Here is a 17,493-nt window from a genome sequence, read left to right as displayed (position 1 = left end):
GGCTATGACAAGACACTCACTATAAACTTGCAGGAGCAATAAGAAGAGAAGCAATAACGAGATAGAGAAACGAATAACTACTTAATAAAAGGAACGTAAAATTAAATGACAAAGGGCCTCAAAATATCATCATATCACTGTCTTACAACATAACACCGTAGCGGAATACAACAACCAAGAATATGCAAGTAAAACGTTAGGCGCCATCACGGTCCCTAGGGTAGGAATTTCGGGTCGTGACAAGTTGGTATCAGAGCATTAGGTTGCCTAGGTCTCACGACTCACGATCAAGCTTAGTAGAGTCTAGAGGATCGGTACGGAGATGTCTGTACTTATCTTTCAGAGGCTATGGAGTTTAGGAAAAATATCACTTCTTTCTTACTCTATCATTGATGATTGAAACCTTATATTCTTGTTCTCTCGCAGATGGCGAGAACTTGCAGTGCATTTACCGCCGGACAGGAGCCGGAGCCCCTTGTGGCAGCTATGACTAGGGGCAGAGGTCGAGGCCGAGGTCACGCCAGAGGTAGAGGTAGAGGAGATCAGCCTAGAGCTCGAGCAACAACACCCGTAGTGGAGCCTCGGGTGGATTTTGAGGAGGAGGTTCCAGCTCAGACTGTTCCCGTCAGACCAGCTTAGGTTCTGGAGCGGATCATAGCCACTCTAGTACTTCAGGACTCTCTAGTCCGTTTGGTGGGCCTTATGGAGTGTGTAGCCTAAACCATTACCTTTCTGGTGGCACCAGCCGTCTCTCGGGCTAGGGGAGGAGCACGGACTCCCGCTACTTACGCCCCAGAGCAGGTGGCCCCCTAGTATCAGACTCCAGCAACCTTGCCAGTTAGGGTAGTTCAGCCGGTTGTTATGACACAGGCCAGTGATAAACTCGCTTTGTCTTCTAGGGTTATGTTGAGGTTGGATAAGTTCACCAAGCTCTATCCTATTCATTTTAGTGGTGCATCTTCTGAGGACTCACAGGATTGCCTAGACCGTTGCCATGAACTATTGCGCAACATGGGTATAGTTGAGACCAATGGGGTGAGTTTTGCAACATTTCAGATGACTGGTTCCGCCCGGAGATGGTGGAGAGATTACATGTTGACTAGACCAGTTGGGTCGCCTGCACTTACTTGGGATCAGTTCTCACGGCTATTTCTAGAAAAGTTCATTCTTGTCACCCTGAGAGATGAGTACCCCAAGCAGTTTGAGTGTCTTCAGAAGGGTAGTATGACTGTTACCCAGTACGAGACTCAATTTGTGGACCTAGCTCGACATGCCACTATCTTGCTTCCTACTGAGAGGGAGAGAGTGAAAAGATTTATTGATGAGCTCACTTACACTATCAAGCTTCAGATGGCCAAGGAGACCAGGAGTGATATTTCTTTCCAGATGACCATAGATATTTCTAGACGGATCGAGTTGGTTCGTGCTCAGGAGAGGGGTCTGGTGTCAGATAAGAGGCCTCATCATTCCGGTAGTGTCAGTGGTGCCTAATCTGGAGGCAGGGGTGCTTTTGGTAGAGGCCATCCTCTCAAGCCATTTCATTCAGCGCTTCAGGCATCTCACAGTGCTTCAGGGAAGTGGTCCCTATGTGCCTTATTCTGGACAGCTAGCCTACAGTGCACCATCAGCTCCTATCAGTGCACCATCAGCTCCTATCAGTGCACCTCCGATTCAGAGCTATCACCGTGGTTATTTGGCCAGTTCGGGCCAGCTTCAGCTTTAGCAGCCACAGCAACATGATGGGTGTTTTGAGTGTGGGGCCCGGCCCTGATGTTATGCTTGCCCAACTAGGCCTGAGGCCGAGTCATCTAACACCATTATCATAAGTTTTGTTCCAGTTTGCCATAGATATGCTTCGGTTCTATTTGATCCGAGATCTACTTATTCCTACGTGTCATCCTATTTTGCTTCATATCTGGTTGTGCCTCGTGATTCTTTGAGTGCTCTTGTGTATGTGTCCACGCCTATGTGAGATTCTATTATTGTAGATCACATCTATCGCTTGTGTGTGATTACTATTGGGAGTCTTGAGACTAGTGTAGATCTTCTACTCCTTGATATGGTAGATTTTTATGTTATCTTGGGTATGGATTTGTTGTCACCATATCATGCTATATTGGACTGTCATGCCAAGACGGTGACCTTAGCCATGCCGGGGTTGCCTCGATTAGAGTGGAGAGGGACTCTTGGCCATTCTACCAGCAGGGTTATTTCTTATATGAAGGCTCGATGTATGGTTGAGAAGGGATTCAGTACCAGCAGAGGTTTCTTCCATGGATTATGTACTAGTTGTTTGTGAGTTTCTAAAGGTGTTTCCTGCTGATCTACCGGGGATGCTACCCGGCAGAGATATTGACTTCTGTATTGATTTTGCTCTGGGAACTCAACCCATTTCTATTCTACCATACCGTATGGACCCGCCAGAGTTGAAGGAGCAGTTGCAAGACTTTCTTGATAAGGGCTTCATTAGACCTAGTGTTTCGCCCTAGGTGCACCCGTGTTTTTTGTGAAGAATAAAGATGGGTCGATGAGGATGTGCATAGACTATCGGCAGTTGAACTAGGTCACTATCAAGAACAAATATCTGTTATTAAGGATTGCTGACTTATTTGATCAGCTATAGGGTGCCAAGGTGTATTCGAAGATTAATTTGAGGTGTGGCTACCATCAGTTGAAGATTAGTGCATTTGATGTCCCTAAGATAACTTTTCGGGCTCAGTATGGTCATTATGAGTTCCCAGTGATGTCATTTGGGTTGAAAAATGCCCCATCAATATTTATGGATTTGATGAACCGGGTGTTCAAGCCCTACTTGGATTCTTTTGTGATTGTATTCATTGATGATATCTTGATCTACTCCCGCAGCCGAGAGGAGCATGAGCAGCATCTTTGGATTGTACTTCAGACTCTGAGAGATGGCCAGTTATATGCCAAGTTTTTAAAGTGTGAGTTTTGTTTAGACTCAGTCGCCTTTTTGGGTCATGTTGTATCGGCAGAGGGCATAAAGGTGGATCCTAAGAAGATTGAGGCAGTTTAGAACTGGCCTAGACCTACTTCAGCTACAGTGATCCGGAGTTTCCTGGGTCGGGTTATTATCGTCGGTTCGTGGAGGGTTTTTCATCCATAGCAGCCCCATTGACTAGATTGACCCAGAAAGGTGCCCTATTCAGATGGTGGATGAGTTTGAGTTGAGCTTTCAGAAGCTCAAGACTGCTTTGACCACGGCGCCAATGTTGTTGTTGACCACATGTTCAGGATCCTACACAGTGTATTGAGATGCATCTCGTATTGGGCTCAGTGCAGTATTGATGATGGCAGGGTGATTGCATACACATCACGACAATTGAAGGTTCATGAGAAGAATTACCATGTTCATGACTTAGAGTTGGCAGCCATTGTTCATGCGCTGAATATTTGAAGGCACTATCTTTACAACATGTCGTACGAGGTATTCATGGATCATCGGAGTCTATAGTATTTGTTCATGCAAAAGGATCTTAACTTGAGGCAGAGGAGGTGGTTGGAGCTGTTAAAAGACTATGATATCGCCATTTTGTATCACCCCGAAAAAGGCTAATTTGGTGGTCGATGCCTTGAGTAGAAAAGTTGTGAGTATCGGTAACCTTGCGTATATCCCAGTTGGTGAGAGAGCCCTTGCATAAGATGTTTAGGTCTTGGACAATCAGTTTATGAGGTTAGATATTTCAGAGCCTAGTCGGGTTCTAGCTTGCACAGTCGGTCGGCCTTCCTTGTATGAGCACATCAGAGAGCGTCAGTATGATAATTCCCATTTGTTTGTCCTTAAGGAAACGGTGCGGCACGAGGGTGCCAAGTAGGTTACTGTTGGAGATGATGTGGTTTTGAGGATGCAAGGTCGTATTTGTGGCCCAATATGGATGGACTTTATGGGTTGATTCTTGAGGAGGCCCACAATTCTCAGTATTCTATTCATCTGGGTGATGCCAAGATATAGCAGGTCTTGCGGAAATATTATTGGTGGAGGAGAATGAAGAAGTATATAGTTGCATATGTATCTCGGTGTCTAAATTGTCAGCAAGTAAAGTATGAGCACCAGAAGTCTGGTGGTTTGATTCAGAGGTTAGAGATTCCTGAGTAGAAGTGGGAGAGTATCACTATGGATTTTGTTGTCGGACTCCCACAAATTCACAAGAAGTTCGACGTGATATGTTTCATTGTGGACAAGTTGACCAAGTCGACACATTTCATTCCAGTGGCAGTTACCTATTCATCAGAGAGGTTAGCTAAGATCTACATCCGCGAGATTGTTCGTCTTCATGGTGTGCCCGTGTCTATCATTTTTGATCGAGGTACGCAGTTCACTTTGCACTTCTAGAGGGCCGTGCAACGTGAGTTGGGCACGTAGGTTGAGTTGAGCACATCATTTCATTCCCAGATGGACGGACAGTCCGAGTGCACTATTCAGATATTGGAGGATATGCTTCGCGTTTGTGTTATGGATTTTATGGGTTCTTGGGATCAGTTATTGCCACTTGTGTAGTTTGATGGCTCACTATGAGGCATTGTACGAGAGGCGGTGTCATTCTCTAGTTGGTTGGTTTGAGTCGTGAGAGGCTCAGTTACTTGGTACATATTTGGTACAGGATGCCTTGGATACAGTCAAGATTATTCAGGATTGACTCCGCGCCGCTCAATTTAGGCAGAAGAGGTATGCCGACCGTAGAGTTCGCGATGTTGCATTCATGGTTGGAGAGAGGGTATTTCTCCGTGTTTCACCCATGAAGGGTGTGATGAGGTTCGTAAAGAAGGGAAAGTTGACCCCTAGGTATATCAGACCCTTAGAGATTCTTAAGAGAATGGGTGAGGTGGCCTACATGCTCGCATTGTCACCTAGCTTATCACCATCCCATCCGGTATTCCATCTATCCATGCTCCGAAAGTATCTCGGTGATCCGTCCCATTTGTTAGATTTTAGCTCAGTCCAATTGGACAAGGATTTGACTTATGAGGATGAGCTGGTGGCTATTCTAGCCTGGTAGGTCCGGCAGTTGAGGTCTAAGAATTATCCTTCAGTTCAAGTGCAGTGGAGAGGTCAGTCGATCGAGGCAGCTATGTGGGAGTCCGAGTCGGACATGCGGAGTAGATATCCACACCTTTTCACCAGTCCAAGTACTTTTCTATATCCGTTCGAGGACGAACGTTTGTCTTAGAGATGGAGAATATGATGACCCGTTAGGTCATTTATAGTTTCACCCTTCATTTCTATGTTTTGAGACCTTGAATAGCTCTGTTTAGCCTTCCTCGATTTGCATGCGCAGTCCGTATCCTTTTTCCGGAAGGTTTTTATGAGAAAATTGATGAAAATGTGAAATCATTACTTAAAACTCATTTGAGTAGACTTCGGTCAACGTATTGAGCAAACGGACCTGGATCAGTATTTTGACGGTCCCGGTGGGTCCATATCGTGATTTAAAACTTGGGTGTATGCCCGAAATCGAATACGAAAGTCTCTAAATTGGTTTATCGTAATTTGTTGAAAACTAGAAATGTAAAGGTTTAAAGAATTCACAAGTTTGACCATAGTTTGATTCTGTTGCTACCGGGTTCGAATTTTGGTTTCGGAACTTGGTATAGGTTTGTTTCAGTATTTATGACTTGCCTGCAAAATTTGGTTCGAAAAAGAGTTGATTTGACGTGATTCAGACGTCCGATTGAGAAATTTCATGTTCTTAAGCTTTATTGAAAATTTCATTCGTTTTGGTGTCTGATTCATAGTTCTAGGTGTTATTTTGTATTTTGATCGCGCGAGCGAGTTTGTATGATATTTTTGGACTATGTTCATGTTTGATTTGGAGCCTCGAGGGATCGGATGAGTTTCAGACGCGTGGCAGATTGGTTGATAAAGTTAGGGGATTGCTGGTTGTTTTTGCACAGGAACAGTTATCACATTTGGGAATCTTGTGTCGCAATTGCGATAGTATTAGGCTCGCATTTGCAAACAGATAGTTCACATATGCGATGAAGTGCTGGGTGTGAACTAGTTCGCATTTGCGATCAAAATGGTCGCAATTGTGCAAAGCCCAAGTTTGCAATTGCGATGGCAGCAGAGGTGTGAATTCTTTGCATTTGCGAGTACTTTTTCGTATTTGCATTGCGAACCCTAGGTCTCAATTGCGACATCTACGCCTGGACAAAAGAAGGGAAAACGAGATTTAGCTCATTTCTTTCAAACTCTCAACCCTAAACACCCTAGGGGAGATTTTCTTCCTAAATTATTTGGTAAGCAACTTCAATCTTTTTCTTTGCAATTGCCCATTACATTTCATAAGGTTTCAACATTCAATCTAGGATTTTTATGGTCGAAATTAGGGATTTTGGTAGAATTAGGGATTTTTGTAAATTTAGGAGTTAGACCTCAAATTGAGGTCGAATTTTGAAACTAATTACATAACCGGGCTCAGGGGTGAATGGATAATCATGTTTTGGTCCGAATCTGGAGTTTTGACCAAGCGGGCCCAAAGTTGACTTTTGTTGACTTTTTGGAAAAAGTATAAAGATCTTAACTTTATGTATTGTAATTGATTTTCCTAGCATTATTTGATGTTATTGAGTCGATTTCGGTTAGATTCGATTGGTTTGGAGGCGGATTTTAGAAGAAAGGCCCCGGTAGAGCTTTGATTTGCTTGTGAAGCGAGGTAAGTATTGGGTCTAACCTTGATTTCAGGGAATTAGGAACCTTGAGTTATGTGCTATATGAAATTCATGTGTAGCGGCATATATGCGAGGTGACGAGTGTTTATGCGCCACCGAAATACTTGTTTCCATATTTTTCCGTATTTCGTTAATTATTGTATTCCATGTCTTAACTGTTACATGTTTTAATTGTTTCTTATGCCTTTTGTTACTTGCCATTTATTATTCTCGTATTAAAATGTTAGTTTCTCCCATGCTTTCATGATTAGATGCAACTTTCCTTAATTGATTTACTTGTACCCTTTAGTTGTCATTTATTTAACTTGTCTTGCCACTTAGTATAAATTATAGCAAATTCTTGATTTGGTACGAGATTTCCTTTATGGTTCCGCTTTCATATTTGTTAATCGTAGAGATTCTTTTGATTCGAGTTATTGAATTGATTCATTTATTAATTTGTGTTTATTGATCGGGTTGCAGGCCACAACAGGTGGAATAAGGGAGGATTGATATTGATATGGTGGAATCGGGTTGCACGCTGCAACAGGTGGAATAAGGGAGGATTGATATGGTGAAATAAGGGAGAATAATGATATTGATTCTGATTATATGGTGGGATCGGGTTGCGCGCCGCAACGGGTTTTACTTATTATTTTTATTTATAGGGTGAAATAAGATTTTTATTTATATGGTGAAATAAGGGAGGGTCGTGTTTGTATGGTGGGATCGGGTTGCGCGCCGCAACGGTTTGTGTATTTTGTATTCCTTGTTATTGTGTTTTGGCTTCGGTGTTTTCATGCGAGATTATGAGGATTTGTATTTCTGATTTTACTGATTCTCGAGGATTGAGGTTATTTTCACGAGTTAAGTGCTTTATTTTCCTTTATTTCCTTTCCTGTCATTATTATTATACTGCATACAAGTTATTATAAGTGACCCGCCTTAGCCTCGTCACTGCTTCATTGAGGTTAGACTCGACACTTACAGAGTACATGAGATCGTTTGTACTCATACTACACTTTACACTTCTTGTGCAGACTTTGGAGACGGTCCCATCGGCGGTCAGTAGATTACTCGGATCGGACATCTTACAGAGACTTGAGGTACAGCTGCTCGGCGTTCGCAGCCTTGAAGTCCTCCTCTACTTTATCCTACCTGTTTATTTCTTTTTAGATAGTTTTACTTTCATTCAGACCATTATATGTATTATTCTTGTCGCTCGTACACTTGTGATACCAGATCCGGGGTTGTATCTATATTTTGCGGTTGTTATGACTTTTCGCACTGTATTTCAATTATTTCAGTTTAATTGGTATCAGTTAACTTGTTTTGTTAAAAATTGCTGAGGATTACTTTAACGTTGGCTTGCCTAGCAAGTAAAATGTTAGGCGCCATCACAGTCCCGAGGGTGGAAATTCTAGGTCGTGACACAGACGGTGTAATGATCTTCACCTAAAGACAAAGTAAAATCTTCGATTTAGACGATGTAATGGTCTTTGTCTCAGATAAAGTAAAGTCAAATCTTCAAACAAAATAAAGTTTTCAGCTCAGACGATGTAAGGGTCTTCACTTTAGACAACATAAAAATCTTTAGCTCAGGCGGAGTAATGGACTTCGCCTCAGATAAAATAAAGTCAAATTTCCAGATAAAATAAAATCTTTAGCTTAGACGGTGTAATGGTCTTCGCCTCAGATAAAGTAAAATTTTGGTTTAGACGGTGTAATCGCCTCCGCCTAAAAAAACGTCTTCTACTTGAGATGGGGTAAATTTTAAGCACTTCATATTGTTGCTTTATCAAAACTCTGGAAGAAAAAAATACCGAATAATTTCAAAGATGGCGAAGGAGATGAGTTACCTGTTAAAAAGCCTAAACAACTCAAGACTCCTTAGTTCCTGAAAGTATATTCTATTCTTGTTGCCTACAACAAATCAAAAGTCTAGTAAGTTATTTGGTTTGCTTAGTGAATGATCGATGTGGTTTGCACCGATTCAAATAAAATAATTAAAGAAAAAAATTACATAAAAGAAGTACATGAACCTGTGGGAGAGTATAAAAAAGAAAAGGAGAAAAAAATATTTACATGCTCTAATTGATTTTGAACGGTTAAGGAGGAACTCAAAAAATTTCCAAAGACATGTAAAGTTGGCTTTTAAAATACTATGAGAGTATTAAAGCCAAACAAATACTTAATGGACAAAAAAAAGATGCAATACAAGTCCAGAGAAAAATATTCTGGGCCACGTGATGAAAATTTTGAAATGTGCACAAAAATAATGATAAAAGGATATTAATGTTATCATAGAGTTCCGCCACTTGATGTAAATAAAGGTGAAGTAGTATACTAAAAAAATTATTTACATCACATGTCCAAGAGAAATGCCTTTAAAAATGATAGTATATCATCCACTGGATCAAATTTAAAGATGTATATTCTCAAGAATGCATAAACATTTTATCTTAAGTAAAGAAAAAGAAGAAGAGAGGATTCAAATCCTAACTTCAAAGCATATCATGAGAAAAAGATACCATGAATGACGTTTACATGGACATTTTTATTGGCTTTTTCTTTTCAAGACAGAGTTTGTGACTAAAATATTGTCAAAATTAATGGGTTAATGGTAAAGCATATGATAAAAGACACAAAATTCAAGACCTTTTCACGTGATGTCATCAAAGTAAACCACTTCATGTTATGTTACAAAAGTAACTTTATATTGTACTTTCTGAAAATGACATAAAGTAAAATTTTGGCATGGAAAAGAACAACTCACCAGTGATTCTACAAGCAATTATTGTTCAGAAAAAATGAAGAAGCAAATATATGAAAATTGATGCTATTTCTCATTGGTAAGCAATTAAATTTTATCGGATTTAAATTCATAAAATAATTTTGTAACGATCCGACTTGTCGTTTTGATCATTTATGCTCCTTCCAGCTATTTGAAGTCTTGAATAGCTTCATATGATGTATTATGACGTGTGTGAATCGTCGGTTTTGATTTTCAGATATTTCGGGATTAGTTCAGAAGAATGAATTTCATGTTGGAAGCTTAAATGAAAAGGGTTGACGGCGTTTGACTTTTGAGCAAACGACTCTAGAATTGAGTTTTGATGGTTCCAATAGCTCTATATTGTGATTTCGGATTTAGGAGTGTGTATGGATACTTATTTTGAAGTCCGTAATTGAATTTGGCTTGAAATGGCGAAAGTAAAAAATTGAAGGTTTGGAAGTTTGACCGGAAGCTGACTTTTATGATATCGGGTCCGGATTGTGATTCCGAAAATTTTTGTAGCTTCGTTATGTCATTTATGACTTGTACGCAAAAGAATTTAAAAATTTGGAAAACTTATAAGTTCGATTCGAGGTGCAATTTATAATTTCCACGTTATTCGATGTGCAATTTGAGTTGCCGTATTTATTTATATTCGGGATGGAGTTCCCTAGGCATGGAGTTGCCATATTTATTTATATTCGGGATGGGGTTCCCTGGGCATGAAGTTGCCTTATTTATTTATATTTGGGATGGAGTTCCTTGGGCATGGAGTTGCCTTATTTAATTATATTTGGGATGGAGTTCCCTCGGCTGGATTGACCCTGTACAGTACTGAGTGACTGAATGTCAGTTATTATGTATATATATATATTTGGGATGGATCTTCCCTGGGCTGGATTGACCATATACAGTACTGTGGGATTGAGTACTCTGAGAGTGTGAGTATATGAGTTCATCATTGTACTGCATTGCATTAGACATGCATACTTGATATGTAGGCATAGAGGAGTATTTTTCCTCATGCCATCTGATAATGAGACTTCTTATGTGTCATTAAAGTTTTTGAGAAAAATCACATATTTCAGACTTACTCATATTTTCGGTGACTTTCAGCAAAAGATTTGAGTTTTACTGTTATATTGAAAAGAAAATGTTTATCTTCCAGAATTTTATACTAGTTGAGCATTTTATTATTGAGTTATTACTTGTGTTGCTTTAAATTGCATTGTTATGAGATATTATTAGAGTTGGACTCTGACTTTTGCCCAAGCTCGTCACTACTTTCAACCTAAGGTTAGGTTTGTTACTTATTGAGTATATGGGGTCGGTTGTACTCATACTACACTTCTGCACCTTGCGTGCAGATTTTGGATGTTGAAGATGTACATGCGATCAGTCACAACTGCCTCTTGTTCTAGGTAGCTTTAGAATTTAAATCTGTTAATGTATATATTTTAAACATATGACATATTCTTATTTCACACCAACTTTGTAAATTCTAATCTTAGAAGCTAATGATTTGTACTACCAGTTCTTGGGGAGAGTATTAGAGTCAGTTAAATATTAATTGAATAAATGATAAGTCCACTTTATTGGCCCAAGGTCTAGATGGCTATTAGCCCATCTTAATCTCGGGCTCATGCCACGTGTCAAGTGATGTGGCAATCCAAGTCAAAAGAACGAGCCAAAAAACATCAAGACATGTGTCAACTGATGTGGCGATCCAAGATAAATAAGTGAGCCAACGAAATCATGCCATGTGTCAAGAGAGGGTGGCATACCAAGTCAAATCAACAACCAATAGAGTTGTGCCAAGTATCTGGATGGTATTGGTTAGTTCAAATGGACCAATAAAATCGCAGAGCCACACCACTCCCCATAACTATAAATAGAGGTCTTCATAAAGCTAGAAGATACCAGAAGTAAGAACAAGAAGCAAGCAAAGAGCTCGTGGATCAAAAGCTGCATATTTCTTTACAAGCTACAAGTTCAAGCACTCAAGCTACAAGTTCAAGTTCAAGATCAAGAACGAAGGCAAATAAAATACCAAGACGTTCAAGATCAAATTACTTGTTCGTGGCAGATAATTTATTCAAGTTCAAGATGAAGATTCAAGACCAGGTTTTACAAGCCCTTGAATCAAAATCAAAATCAAGTTCATCAAGATAATTTACATTCTTGAAGAATCAGAGGAATACCATAGATATTGTGATACTCATCACTTACCGAAATCAAATACTACATTTGTCACGCAATTTTCTAGTCTTGATTATTTATTTTTCTCGACGCAAGAATTTGTTGTTACACATTTTTTGGCGCACCTAGTGGGACCAATATTTGCCTCTCATCTTTTCTCTCCAACAATTAGAATCCAAGAACACTAAGATGGCTCCTAAAAAGGTTAACTCAAAGTTTGCTTCCGCAAAGGCTGCCGAATCCATTTTCTGTTGCTGTGGAAAACTTCTCCTAGATGTTACTAAGGAAAGTGTGGGACCAATCACAAGGAATCAAGCCAAATTGTTGGGACAACAAACATATCAAGCACAATCCAAATCTTTTATTGTCTTCGGTTCGTTGTCTTCAAAAGGCATAAGATGTTCAGCAAGCACGACTGCAGAAGGGAATAACATCGCCGAAACGATCAATAAGGTTCTTGCCCAACTTAGTTTTTTTAAGTCCAAGAAATCCCATGCACAAATCGATGATGATATCTTGAGTACTGGATTCACTTCGCGTAACATGTCCAAATATCATGTTCGTGAGAATCCATGTTATTCTCCATCGTCTAATATAGTGATGCATGCAATGATAACCAATGTTTCGCCCGCAGAGGACCAACTCACAAACTTGACGAAAGTGATCGAAGGCTTAACCAAATGTATGACAAGTTTACAAATAGGGTGAATGGCCTAATGGAAGGAGATTCCAGTCATGCACATGGGAAGCGTCCAGAAAATCAAGAGAGAATTGATATTCCAGCAAGACAAGTGGTACTTGCTAAGGAAATTCAAGTCTCTTCTGCTCCAATTGATCAATTGAATGAGTTTATCATGGGGACTATCAAGGATAAGTACGAGGAGACTATCAAATCCTCTCATACATATGCAAAACCATACACCACAAGGATTGATAGCTTGAATATATCTGCTGGTTATCAACCTTCAAAATTTTAGCAGTGGGGATAAAAGAAATATGAACTAACATATGGTGCGCTTCGTCGAGACATGCAACAATGATAGAGTCTATGGTGATTACCTAGTCAAACAGTTTTTCGTTCCCTTAAAGGGAATGCTTTTGACTAGTACAAGCCCTTGAATCTGGTTCTATTGATAGCCAGTAGCAATTGGAGCAAGAATTTCTCAACCACTTCTATAACACTAGACATATTGTAATCATGGTGGAACTTACAAACATGTGCCAATAGAAGGGAAAGCTGGTTATTAACTTCATTAATTGATGGAGGCATATAAGTCTTAACTATAAAGATAAGTTTAGTGAAGCTTTCAGAATATAGGTGCATGCAAGGTATGCATTAGGGTCTCTGTTACATCTTGCCATGCATAAAGCCTAAGACTTTCAAAGAACTGGCCAATCACGCTTATGATATAGAGTTATGCATGGCTACAGTTGGGAGTGAAGGGCCACTTGTCCATGAACCTCGCAAAGAAAGAGACAATCAAGAGGTCAAGAAAATGATTTTTTTACCCAATGCTGAAAGAAAAAAATCCATGAATGTCAATATTTCGCCCGTGAGGTTCACTACTAAGGTAAGCAAGAAGAAGAGTGTGAAGATGACTTCTTTGGAGAATAAATCAAATCAAAAACTGACCCTAAAGGAAATGCAAGAGAAAGAGTACCCATTCCTTGATTCTGATATTTGCGCAATCTTTGATAAACTCCTTGTGCTAAAACTTCTCGAGTTGCTAGAGATGAAATAACCAGATGAAGCAGGGAGAACCAATGAGCCAAATTATTGCAAGTACCATCGACTGGTCAGCAACCCTATTGAGAATTGCTTTATTTTCAAGGATAAATTTATGGAACTAGCTATTGAAGGAAAAATCACACTTGAAGATAAGAAAGCAAATATAAACCAAGTTTGTATCACTATTGGCTCACTCAATCCATTCATTACCTGCAATGTTGCTAAGGGACATGAAGAGAAAGACATGCCAAATATCTTTCTGCGAAGAATGATCAAGTTTGGAAACTTTGAACCTCTCGATGTAAATGAATTACTATCTCATCTCATGCCAAGTGATCTAGTGCTAGTATAAGAAGGATCCACAAATAGATATTGAGACCAAGTAGATCAACTTGATGACGAGGGTTGGACTTTCGTGACTCACCGTAAATTCCATAAAGCATGTTCACTAAAGGAGTCGTCCAAACAACAAACTAGGGGGAAAATAGTGAGGACATCCAAAATGAAAAATCCAGTTAAGTGCTCCAAGAAGGAGAACATGGAGGAGCACCACCACCGAAAAGTACGTCGACTAGTAACACTGGAAAATTGATTACCAAGTTGGTTTAGCACCAAATTAGTTCGTAACAACGTCAAAGCTTTGTGTTGTAACATTGATGAGAAAGAAGCAAAAATTGCATTGTGTCCGCCACCGCTAGAGGACCCTCCAAGGTCCTCTTGTGAAGTCGTAGATGTTAGCATGGCTAAAATTACATTTACTGTTGATGATCTTCTACTTAGTGAAACGCTGCACAATTGTTCTTTATTCATGGTAGGGTATGTGCTTGACCATAGGATAAACAAAATCTTGATAGATGACGGATCCTGAGTCAATATTCTTCACATCCGCATAATGAAGGAACTTGGAATTTCAACTAAAGAACTTTTTGAAAGCCACTTGATAATTCAAGGATTTAATCGGGGAGGGGGAAAAGGTCAATAGGTTCTATAAAATTAAAGATCACCATCGGAGATGCATTCAAGTGTATGGATGTATGTGATTGACTCAAAAACTTCATACAACATGTTGCTTGGTAGGCCGTGGATACATGAGAACAAAGTTGTTCTATCCACCTACTATCAATGTTTGAAATATCATAACGACGGAGTCAAAAAAGAGATAGTTGCCTATGATAAGCCATTCACTGAAACTGAGTCATATTTTGCTTATGCAGAGTTCTACTTGAAAAACTACGTCCACGAGTGAAGTCAAAGTTGGCAACGCCACGAAGGGAAAAGTGATGACATTGCAACGACTAAGAATGCAGAGCCCATTTCCAAGAGAGCCGAGGTGGGAGTTGGGAAGGTCGTCATTAAATAAGATTAAATACTCGCCAAAATGAATAAGGTACCTCAATTGGATATCTCATCTTCAAGTAAAAGGGTAGCACATGCTCTTCACTATGTTCCCAAGTTTAAGAAGGTAGAAGAACAATCTCTTAAGTTGCTAGGAAATGCATTAGGAGGACTGACCCTTCCTATTAGGAAAATTGACATGGTAAAGTTATCTGCAAAATCACTTGGACAATTTGTGACCCGCAATACACTACAAAATGATACACTCTCAAGGAAGCGTAAGGATGAAGGTTTCAATCCAAATGCTTAAAAACTACTTGTAAATATTGGATACAATCCTAATGAACTATCAAAATTAGGGAAGCTTCCCTCAGAACTGTTACAAGTCAATCACGTGAAGGTTTAGGATACAAACAACCTTCGCCAGTCCGCATCTCTATAAGAAGGGCGAGCAGTAATTGTATCACTATAGAAGACGAGTCTGCCGCTTCTAATAGGCCTTCTGTGTTTGATTTACTGGGAAAATCAACTGCAAGAACTTTCGTATTTGAGAGATTAGGGCCATATAAGAAGAAAAGCAAGTTGCACAGAAACTATAAAATCATGAAATCATCTTCTTTATCTAAATCTCAAAGGCTCTCCAATGATTGTTAAAGTTTGATCCCTTCCAGAATGAAGCGATAAACAAACCTTGTGGTTTCATGCGGAGAGGTACTAAAAGTAAAGTCGCATGTTGTGGTCTACACCAAAGAACATGATGAAGACGAAGAAAGTGTTGGATCTTCATATCATGTTAGTGCACAGGATATGATTTTTGTTGTATCTCCAAAAATGTTCATGAAGAATTGAATGATATTTCCTCCTGTTACCACATATTTTTCAACGATATTGATCCTAAAGAAGATGAAGACGCTGAAGATGCTCTGCCTGAACTTGAAGAAGAGATTAAAATGATGGTCTGTGCATTGAAATAGGTAAACCTTGGCACTGAAGAAGATCCAAGGTCCACTTATGTAAGTGCTTTAGTAGAAGTTGATGAAGAAATTGCTTACATTAAACTACTTAAGTACTATAAGAATGTCTTTTCCCAGAGTTACAAGGAGATTCTTGGCTTAGACCACAAAGTGGTAGTCCATCATCTTGTGGTCAAGAAAAGTGTTTGTCCCATCAAGCAAGCTCAACGACGCTTTAGGCCACTGTTGGTTCCCTTAATTGAAACTAAAGTTAATAAGCTTATTGAAGCTAGCTTCATCCGTGAAATTAAGTACCCCACATTGATTTCAGGTATTGTCCATGTGAAGAAGAAGAACAGAAATTTGAGTTAGTGTCGACTTTAGGGATCTCAATAATGCATGTCCTAAGGATGATTTCCGCTGCTATCCCCAAGCTTATGATCGATGCACCACCGGATACGAGGTGATGTCTTTTATCGATGGTTTCAGAGGGTTTTTTTTCTTGAAGATCGTTTGTAGTACTGAGATGAAGTAGTGTGATGGTGTTAACGATTGGAGGATCAGACTCAACGTTAGCCTCCTTAGTTTTGTTTTTCTCCGGGCCTCTACTGAAGAGAAGTCTAGTGTTTACGAATGAAGCAGTATAAGAATAAGAAGACATGGTGGTAAAAGGTTAGCAAAGAGGTTCTTATTGAGAAAGCTGAATGCTGTAAAAAAGGCTCTAAGAAAGTTCAGAGAAAGAGATTGATTGTGAGAGTAGTAAAAGTAAAGAAGTAAAAATGATGAGTAATGAAGAAGATATAGACGGCACAAAATCGTGGTCATTACCTCAAAACCCGACAAGAATACTCACTGAATCACGGGGCAACACGTGTAAGGAGTATTTCAAATGTCAAAGACCGTTCAAGAACTTTTCTGCGAAGAAAGGATATTTATATACTTTCCGGTAACACTGAGTTGCGTCACTAGAAAGTAGGGGGACTATCTGTATGGGGTAAAATTGGTTGATTACAGGTGGCTGAATAGCGAGGTGACACGTGAAATCGAGAACAAACAGAATTTGAGTCGGTAAATGATTGATATCGTTTATGAGGTACATAACCGATACAGAGTGAATTTCGAATGAAGCATAACTGATGGCAAAGATTCAGAGGCTTGACATCGGATAGAATTAAATGAACTGCCGTTACAAAGAATATTTACATTCAACGCCAGCCGTTATGCACCCATCAGTGCCACTTTTATTCTCATTCAAGAAGAGCATGATTTTAGGATCTTGTCTTTCTAGGAATAGCTATAAATACTAGATTGGCAACTCTTGTAAGGAGACGACAAATCCTGCACACAAAAGTTATAATATACTGTTCAAGCTCAATGAAAAGCATTTTTTATCATTGTTTTATCATTGTTACTGTTCTTGCTCTAGGGAAGACCGAGCTCATAATCATGCTTGCTATCTTCCTTTTGATTTAAATCGCTAATCCTATTTTTGTTATATTTTTTTTAAAAATCATTTTTGGATCAAATCGATTCGCTTGTCTATAAACCACGTTATAAATTTAAATATACAGTTTTACGGGTAAATTATATATATGTTAATGGTGATGGAAAAGGAGTAGGACATGTTGTTGATAGAAAAAACGGAGGCGAGGGGGTAAATGGGTTTGGGCGGTAAAGTGGAAAGTCATGTGTTATCTACTTCACCAAAATGGTAGTGCCACTGAGAGTCCACCTAGGATAGTTTTAATGAAGTAGATGTATATTTAAGCCATTTGGGTAACGGCATGAGCATTTTGTGTCGAAAGTATAACGACAAATGAAATTGATATTTT

This window comes from Nicotiana tabacum, chromosome 14, assembly GCF_000715075.1.
Source record: "Nicotiana tabacum cultivar K326 chromosome 14, ASM71507v2, whole genome shotgun sequence".
Lineage (NCBI taxonomy): Eukaryota > Viridiplantae > Streptophyta > Magnoliopsida > Solanales > Solanaceae > Nicotiana > Nicotiana tabacum.
The sequence above is the reverse complement of the archived record's forward strand: the minus strand, read 5'-3'. Positions refer to the sequence as shown.